The following is an 8,946-nucleotide window of genomic DNA, read 5'->3' as shown; positions in this document are numbered from 1 at the left end:
AGAGAATGGCGAATCACAGCTCAAAAATCAATCCTCTCTTCCACGAGCGGACTGAGTCTTTCAACAGACAGGTGTTTAATGGCAAGGTGAGTTTAATTTTCAGAAATAATACAGCATAGATTTTCACTCGTGCAAGCTGCACACATTTTATTTTGGAAAAGTAAACTGATTGGAAGAAAGCTGTTACATTGAGTGCGGCAACCTGAAGCGTCAGCTCTGTGAATTCGTCCTTGAACATTTGCAAGTTCTGTTTGTGTGGCGCAATTGGTTCGCGCGTTCTGCTGCTAACTGAAAAGTTGGTGGTTTGAACCCACTAGAGGACGCAAAAGCCACCTTTTACCTTCACATTCATTGTCTCGCATTTCTTGTGTTCGAATGTGTGTCTTGTCTGGCAGAAAATGTACCGCAAACATTGCCAGCTGAGTGCGTCTGATTTTCCACCATTTATTCTGCGGTTGGATAACAGGCATCTGAAAAATATCCAAAAAAAACGAGATTGGCTTGAACGAAGTCGGAATACTTCTTGACAGAGAAGGTTCGAAGGTTGCAGGCGAGCTCCTTCAGTCTGAATCACACTGACATGGATATTTCTGCAGTGAACGACATCAGACTGTTTCCACAATGAATGTCACTCCCTTTATGTTGGAAAAGTGAAATGGTATTCGCATTCCGACTGGTTTCAGTTGATTTGTGAGAGATCTTTAAAGGATCAATCTCCGGTTAAGACGGCCTTTTTCTCTCTCTCTCTGTTGGCCGAATCCAAAATGAAATTGGAGCTGGAATAATCATGCAAGAAATCAGGAATCACTTTCGCATACAAAATACGGCCGAAAGCTGGAACTCTCTCATCCCAAAGGATGTGGATTGTGGCTCAATTCATAATTTGAAGTCTGATAGTGATAGATCGTTTTTCGGTTCGGGTACCAAGGAATATGATTCCAAGGCGGAGAAACAGAGATGAATTGCAGATCAACTCATGATCTAATTGAATGGGGCAGCAGGTTCGAGGGGCTGAATGGCCTTCCCTTGTCCTGATATTCCTATACTGCTCAGCGCGGGGCTGCACGAATGTTAAAAGACATCAGACTAACTCCAGAATGAAAAAAACGGGTGTTCAGAAGTAGATACCCTGAGATTGTGGAACGAACTGAACTCCTGCAGCAAAGCCAACAGCTGTCTCTCTGCAATAATAGGATGGGAAGAGTTTTGGCAATCGGTCCGGCTCGCTCAGTCGGGAAAGCATGATATTCTTCATCTCAGGGTCGTGGGCTCGAGCCCCACGTTGGGCAATTTGTGTTCTACTTTTCACACTCGGTGATAAAAGTTTCAAAGTGCAACCTCTTATCTCCAGATTCCAACCAGACACAACCCTGAGCTGTGTGAAAGGAAACCGTGAGGGTTGCCAATTTTCCACTCCCTCCCGATTCTACCTTCTCGTTCCCTCCACATGGGACACGGACAGGTTATCGGTTCAATCTGATTCATTTTTTGCTGTTATTAAAAATGTTGAAGGTCAGAAAATGTAATATTTAGGAGATGCCAACTCTGGAACAATTCGCCTCTGATACCTCCTGATCCCCCCTTACCCTATTTGATTCTCCATGTGCTCCTTAACATCGCTGATACGCTCTGTCTCTTACCTTCTCCGATACCCTCAGAGAGTCCATTGAGATGGTTGCGGTGTGTGCGAGAGGTCCAAAGGCAGAGTCTCTCAGCGTAGTCTGTGTTGTATATCGACTTGAGTGGGTTCGTGATCTGTAGTCCTTTCGGGATCTTGTCTGCTTTCTTTCAGCTCTGTAGAAACTTATGCGTGATCTTCTTGGAGATTCTCTCCACTTTTAGCCGGCAGTTTGTGGTGTCGATAGTGGCCACGATGTGGAGATGCCGGTGATGGACTGGGGTGGACAAATGTAAGGAGATGCGCAACACCCGGTTATAGTCCAACGAAGAAAGTCAAGGCTAAACCTTTACCAATTACTCGTTAGGCCTCAGCTGGAGTACGTTGTTCAATTCTAGGCACCACCATTGAGGAAGGATGAAAATGCTTTGGAGACGGTGCAAAGGCAGTTTACCAGGATGATACCAGGGATGAGGGACTTCAGTTATGTGGAGAGATCGGAGAAGCTGTGATTGTTCTCCTTAGAGCAGAGAAGGTTAAGTGGAGACCTAATAGAGGCATTCAATATCATGAGGGGTTGTGATAGAGCAAGGAGGGCGAGACTGTTTCCTCTGGCAAGCGGGCCGGTAACCAGAGGTCTTAGATTGAAAATAGTTGTCAAAAGGGGAATTGAGGAGAATTTCTTTCCACACAGAGGGTTCTTAAGAGATGGAACGCAATACCTGATAGGGCGGTGGAAGCAGATTGTACATGATCTTTCAAACGGGAATTGAACATTTATGTGAAGAGGACTAAATTGCAGATCTATCGGGGTAAAGTGGGACTAAACTGGACTGAACTTTCGAAGAGCCGGCACAGGCACGACGTGCCGAATGGCCTCCTTCCGTGCTGTAAAATTCTATGATTCTATGGTTCCACAAACCTAAAACTTCTCTCATCTAGAAGATGTCACCAGGCGGTGGCTATATTTTACGTGTTTCCGTCCTTCTGAAGTGTGATCGAACCGTACCAAACGTTTCCTACAATTAGTAAGGAAGGAAGGTATCTGTGTAAATATCAGATATACACGTGGATGGTACCGTGGGAACCAGATACAATGCTCATTCCAGTTACTTGTTTAGCAGGAAACAGCGATCATTCTCTTCATCTGTACTTGCCTGAAGGAAAATGAAACAAACTAAACTACTCAGTTCTTTGTTATCGCTTCTTCTACTGGTTTACGTCCACTCACCGAGAATGTGACGGAGAGATTGAGAGATTGGATTGGCTTTTTACTTTGTAATCTATTATCCTTTGTAATTATTGCAAGAGACGGATCCAACCCAAATGTCTTGTGCCTGACATTATCATTGATACTAAGATGTGCTATAAATGATTTTCTCCGAATTGCACATTGCGGACAAAAGCTGAACACCGAAACTTGCTCTCATACCAGTTTCGCATCGCATCTTTGGGTGGGAGGTGGGTTGCTGTTTGAAAGTAAAGAATCTTGTAAAATCAGCCCTCCAGAGCAGTAACCGCGAAATGTATTCAGGACACTTTCTGTGAGAGGCCTGTCTGCAGAACGAAAGAGGACTTCCGCACTGCAATTCTGGAATCCTTTCCTTGTTGGCATCTCAACCGATACAAATACCGACCAGTGATATTTTGTTGCTGAAATTCACAAAGTGCTAAATATCACTCAGGAAACAAAAAGACACGACTGGGAGTCGAACGCACGATCACCTGTTGAAAAAACAACCGCTTTGACCAGCTGAACCACGGCGCAGAACCACGTTGCTAAACAAACACATCTTCGGGCTGATACCTGTGAGCTGCCGAAGAGCAGAGAAGGTTAATTTGAGGAATGCGGGTCCATTTTGAAGTCATCCATTTCTTTTGTCGATTTCTCTGTGTTTCCCGATACTGTCTGTGTCTCTCGCTGTGTTTTTCTTTGTGAGTCCATCTGTGAGTTGATTCTGATCTAATGCATGTGTTTGTGTTTGTGTTTGTTTATTACGTGAAATAAATGAGGAGATCAAACAGTGCTCCCTTTAAGACTTGTAAAAAAATTTACAACACCAAGTTATAGTCCAGCAATTTTATTTTAAATTCACAAGCTTTCGGAGGCTTCCTCCTTCCTCAGGTGAACGTTGTTGGAAATGGGGAATTTAAGACTGAGGAACTAAGAAACCAAACTTAATCGCAAGATATTGTTTGTTTTGTAGCAGTAAATGAAATATGACACCTTGAATGATTTCGGTTCAGTTATGTGCAAAAAGAAACTGTGACCCGAAGATATTTAGAACTTGTAAGTTGTTGCCAGAAACGTTACGTTTGCAACTCAAGGTGTGTTTAATTTCGACAGGGCATGTTTCGCTAGTTTCGTATTATTTAATTTGCGTTAAATGAATGAAATCGGAAATAATCGCAGCGACCATTACAACAGTCTAAACCATTCTAATATTAAAGGTAACAGAAGATGTTGAGAACAGTATCGAATATTCTGCAGGATAATGAATATAAACAGAAGGAAAAGTCGCCAATAATTCCAATCGGGAATTCAACAGAAACCTCTTTACCCAGAGAGTGGTTAGAATGTGGGACGTGCTAAGAAAAGGAATAGATGAAGAAAATAATATTGATGCATTGAAGAGGAAGCGAGATAAGCCCATGAGGGAGACAGCAATAGAGGGGTATCCTGATATGTTTAGATGAAGTAGGGAGGGAGGAGGCTCGTGTGGAGCATAAACGCCGGCAGACACCAGTTGGGCCGAATGGCCTGCTTCTGTGTTCTTGTTTCGATGAAACTCGATGAATATTTTTTGGTGTTCTGCTCCCACGTGACGCTGAGAGCCACAGTCACTACTTCCTTCCCGCCGACTGCAGAAATCTTGGGCGGGAGGTTAGGCCGTTGGACTCGACACTCACTGCGGTTTTCCTCGCTCAGGTTGTCGCCTTGATTGCAGAGCATTCTCTCAACAATCTAAGTTTCTGCTTTGAATTTGAATCCTCTCCCTGTGAAGAACAGGATTCAAAAAACGGCTGGAATTCGTTCGGCTGCGTTTGGTTAAAAAATCCAGTTTGTATGTTGATGCACAAGCTTGTTGCAGTTAATTGGAAACATGAATAATATTTCAGCGTAAATCGGATTTCGTGGCAGTTATTAATTAGAAATATTTCTGTCTTCTTCAATGTTTTTTTATGAATTGGAGATTTTTGATTAAAACTGTCCGCTTTATGCGGGACTTGGACACTGGGCTTCTCGCATTTCAATCAGTGCAAGTCCCTATGCTGGCGACTCATGCAACTTTATTAGAATCATTCAATTGTTGGGATTGGAACCCACGCCTGCAGGGAAGATTGCGACATGAGCTCAGCACCTTACACCCTGTAGGCCATTCTGATCCCTGGAGCTGTTACACTGAAGCCCAGAGAACACGCAAAAAGGAGCCTCATCATCTGCTTCACACAAAATTCAATCTGCTGGACGTCCAGCTCTGCCAGGCTGCATGTTCTTTCATACAGGTTTCCAACTGGACAAAACACTCTTCTGCCGTGCGAGCATTGGTGCTTCAGATGTACTATTCTTGCTTGTAGTATTTCTATTCCTGTAACAGTAGATCCTGAAGTGCAGGGTGGAAAGTATCGTGTCTGAGTCGTCTCAGGCGCTGTTTTAAAGCTCCAGATAAATCCCACATTTTGTAGATGGATCAAAATCATAGCCTATGGCTCCAAAACCACAGCCTCCCTCCTGTAAACAAGTAATGCTGAAGCGCTGCTTTTAACCTCTCATCTGCTATTGGAACACGATAGGCCGGAGGAACCACATGGCAACACCAATAAGGAGATGTCGTTGGAAGAAGATCAATTGTTCCTTCAACTCCGTTCGAATTGTTCACAAGCAAAACGATTGTTTGTTCCAAGTGGGAATCGAACTCACAATCTCGGCATTCCCCGAACCTTTACTGACATACAAATACCGCGTATTTCCATGTCCCACTCTGCTGGAAAAGATGCGGACATGAGCCGCACTTACCTATGAAAACGTGTCTTGTCCCCTTGATGAAACGAATCATGGATGAGAGCTAAAGTCTCTCTGGGTACATGATATAGAATCACAACGCTGCAATCATTTGAAAGCGGCACGGACACGATGGGCCGAATGGTCCACCTTTGTGCAGCAACTGTCCATGATTCTCATTGCTGCACTTTTCGCTTCTTTTGCATTCTCCGCTGGACCACACTCCACCATGATTTTCTGTGAATACGTCAAAACAAACATTGCGACTAACCCTGACAACAGTGGGATTCGAACCCACGTCCCCGCAGAGACTGGAGCCTAAATCCAGCGCCTTAGACCGCTCGGCCATGCTGCCACGAACAAAGCTTATCATTACTGAAACATGAGGCTAGTGATTGAAATCCGGCTTTCTTGCTCTTTATCATCTGGGTCCAGTGCTTTTGAATTGTGCAGGAAGGAAATTAAAGGGCTTTCTGAGCCCTTCCTGCATTTAACACTTGATCAAAAAACTTGTCATCGAGCTCCACGTTGATAAACATAGAAAATTGAGGACAGGAGAAGACTATTCAGCCCCTCGAACCTGCTGCGCTATTGAATTAGATCAGGGGTTATCTGTGTACCAACTCTATTAACCCGACTGTGACACATATCCCTTGATACACTTTCGTGGAAAAATCCATCGATGTCAGTCTTCAATATGTGAATTGACCCAACATCTTCAGCCTTTTGTTGAAAAGAGTTCCAGATTTCTAAGACACTTTCTGTGATAAAGTGCTTCCTGATTTATCAGATGAATGGTTTTGCTCTACGTTTCAGATTAAGCCCCCTCATTCTGGATTCTCCCAACAGAGAGAGCTGCCGAAACCCGAGATTGTACAATAAACCTGTAAATCTTCTGAGAAGGTATCAGGGAGTTTAATGGCTTCTTCGTGGTGATCCGGTCGGGCAAGGGGATCTGAGATAGGGGATCGGATTGTCAGAGGGTGTCAGATAATGTAAGGGGTCTCCGTGCATATTAGTCAATAAGGGGCACTCAGTGTATCAGAGAACGTAAAGGACGCTGAAAAGGTATCAAAGGGGATCAGGGACTCTCTGAGGGGATCGGAGAAGGTAAGTTACAGAACGTATCGGAGAAGACAATGAGCTCAGGGAGAATTAAAGGGGGTAAGGGGCGGTCTGGAGGGATCAGAGAGGCTCATGGATCCAGAGTTATCATCTTCTAAACATTATATTACTTAATATTTAATAACAGCAAAAAATGAATCCGAATTGAACAGATAATCTGCCGTGTCCCACGTGCAGGGAATCAAAAGGTCGAATCGGGACGGGACTGGATGTTTGCCAGTGCTCACCGTTTTCTTTCACACAGCTCATTGTTGTATCCGTTTATAAAACTGGATTTCATGAATTGAAGATAAGAGGTTGCACCTGTAACCCTTTGTTTGCAATAAAATGTGAACCACCCAACGTGGGGCTCGAACCCTCGACCCTGAAATCAAGAGTCACATGCTCGAACGACTGCGATAACCGGGCCCACTGACAACATTTCTTGCCTCTTCTGGCAGGGAAGGAGCAATTGGTTTTGCTTCATTGCGTCAATTTGTCCAACAATCTGAGGAAACTTCCTTCTGAACACACGATCTTCAATCTGGAGTCAGTCTGATGATTTTTTTTTACTTGTCGTACAGCCCCGCGTTGAGCAGTATGGGAACATCGGGACAGGAGAATACAATTCAGCTCCTCGAACCTGCTGCGCTCTTCAATTTGATCATGGGTGATCTGGACATCAAATGTGCCCTGTGATATTTTGTTGCTCAAATTCACAAAGTAGTAAATATCACTAAGGAAACAAAAAGGTACCGCTGGGAATCGAACCCAGGATCTCCTGTTAACGAGACAAGCGCTTTGACTAGCTAAGCCACGGCGCCAAGTCACGTTGGTACACTATTACATCTTCTCACTGATATCTGTCAGCTTCCTTTGAGCACAGACGGTGAGTTTGAGGAGTGTGGGGCCATTTTGCACTCATCCATTTCTTTTGTCTGTTTCTCTGTGTTTCCCGATGCTGTCTGTGTCTCTCGCTGTAATTTTCATTGTGAGTCCATCTGTGAGTTGATTCTGATCTAATGCATGTGTTTGTGTTTGTGTTTGTTTCTTACGTGAAATAAATGAGGAGATCAGACAATTCTCCCTTTGACACTGAAGAACGAAGCAGCCAAACCTGACAACAAGATATTGTTTATTTTGATGCAGTAAAAAAAATGCCATCTTAAATGATTTAGGTTTTGTTCTGTGCAAAAAGAAACTGTGACCCCAACGTGTTTCAAATACTTCGCTTTATAAGTTGTTGTCAGACACGTTACGATTGAAACTCAAGGTGTGTTTAATATCGGCAGGGAATGTTTCGCCAGTTTAGTATTGTTCAATTTGCATCAAATTAATGAAATCGGAAATAATCGCAGTGATCATTACCATAGTCTAAATCCCTCCAATATTAACGGTAGTAGAAGATGTTGAGAACAGTATCGAATATTCTGCAGGATAATGAAAATGTACAGAAAGTATAGTCGCCAATAATTCCAATAGGGAATTGAACAGAAACCTCTTTACTCAGGGACTGGTTTGAATGTGGAACTCGCTACGACAAGAAATAACTGAGGCCAATCGTATGGATGCATTGAAGAGGAAGCGAGATAAGCACATGAGGGAGAAAGTATTGAAAGGTTTGAAACCCGCACCTCCAGTGAAATTTGCGACCTGAACTCAGCACCTTCCACCCGTTCGGCCATTCTGACCCCCGGAGCTGTTACACTAAAGTCCAAAGAACTCTCAAGATGGAGCCTCATCATCTGCTTCGCGCAAAATTCAATCGGCTGGACGTCCAGCTCTGCCAGACTGCATGTTCTTTCATACAGGTTTCCAACTGGATAAAACACTCTTCCGCCTTGCGAGCATTGGTGCTTCAGAGGTACTATTCTTGCTTGCAGTAATTCTATTCCTGTAACAGTAGATCCTGAAGTAGAGGATGGAAAGTATCGTGTCTGAGTGGTCTAAGGCGCTGGTTTAAAGCTCCAGTTAAATCCCACATTTTTCAGATGGATCAAAATCAAAGCCTGTGGCACCAAAACCACAGCCTCCCTCCTGTGAACAAGTAATTTTGAAACGCTACTTTAAATCTTTCATCTTCTATTGGAACACGATAGGTCGGAGGAACCTCATGGCAACACCAATAAGGAGATGTCGTTTGAAAAACACCAACTGTACCTTCATCTCCGTTCGAATTGTTCAAAAGCAAAACGATTGCTTGTTCCAAGTGGGAATCGAA

The 8,946-nt window shown here is 43.7% G+C and overlaps 2 non-coding genes across 2 annotated transcripts; both read right to left on the bottom strand.

Annotated features, from left to right (window-relative positions):
* Positions 1 to 5,894: 5,894 nt before the first annotated feature.
* Positions 5,895 to 5,976, bottom strand: trnal-uag (transfer RNA leucine (anticodon UAG)). Its single transcript has one exon. It is a non-coding gene; the product is annotated as a tRNA-Leu (tRNA).
* Positions 5,977 to 7,475: 1,499 nt separating this feature from the next.
* Positions 7,476 to 7,549, bottom strand: trnat-cgu (transfer RNA threonine (anticodon CGU)). The gene has a single exon. It is a non-coding gene; the product is annotated as a tRNA-Thr (tRNA).
* Between the last annotated feature and the right edge of the window lie 1,397 nt (positions 7,550 to 8,946).

This window comes from Heptranchias perlo, chromosome 20 (assembly GCF_035084215.1).
Source record: "Heptranchias perlo isolate sHepPer1 chromosome 20, sHepPer1.hap1, whole genome shotgun sequence".
In the NCBI taxonomy this organism is placed as follows: domain Eukaryota; kingdom Metazoa; phylum Chordata; class Chondrichthyes; order Hexanchiformes; family Hexanchidae; genus Heptranchias; species Heptranchias perlo.
The sequence above is the reverse complement of the archived record's forward strand: the minus strand, read 5'-3'. Positions and strand labels throughout refer to the sequence as shown.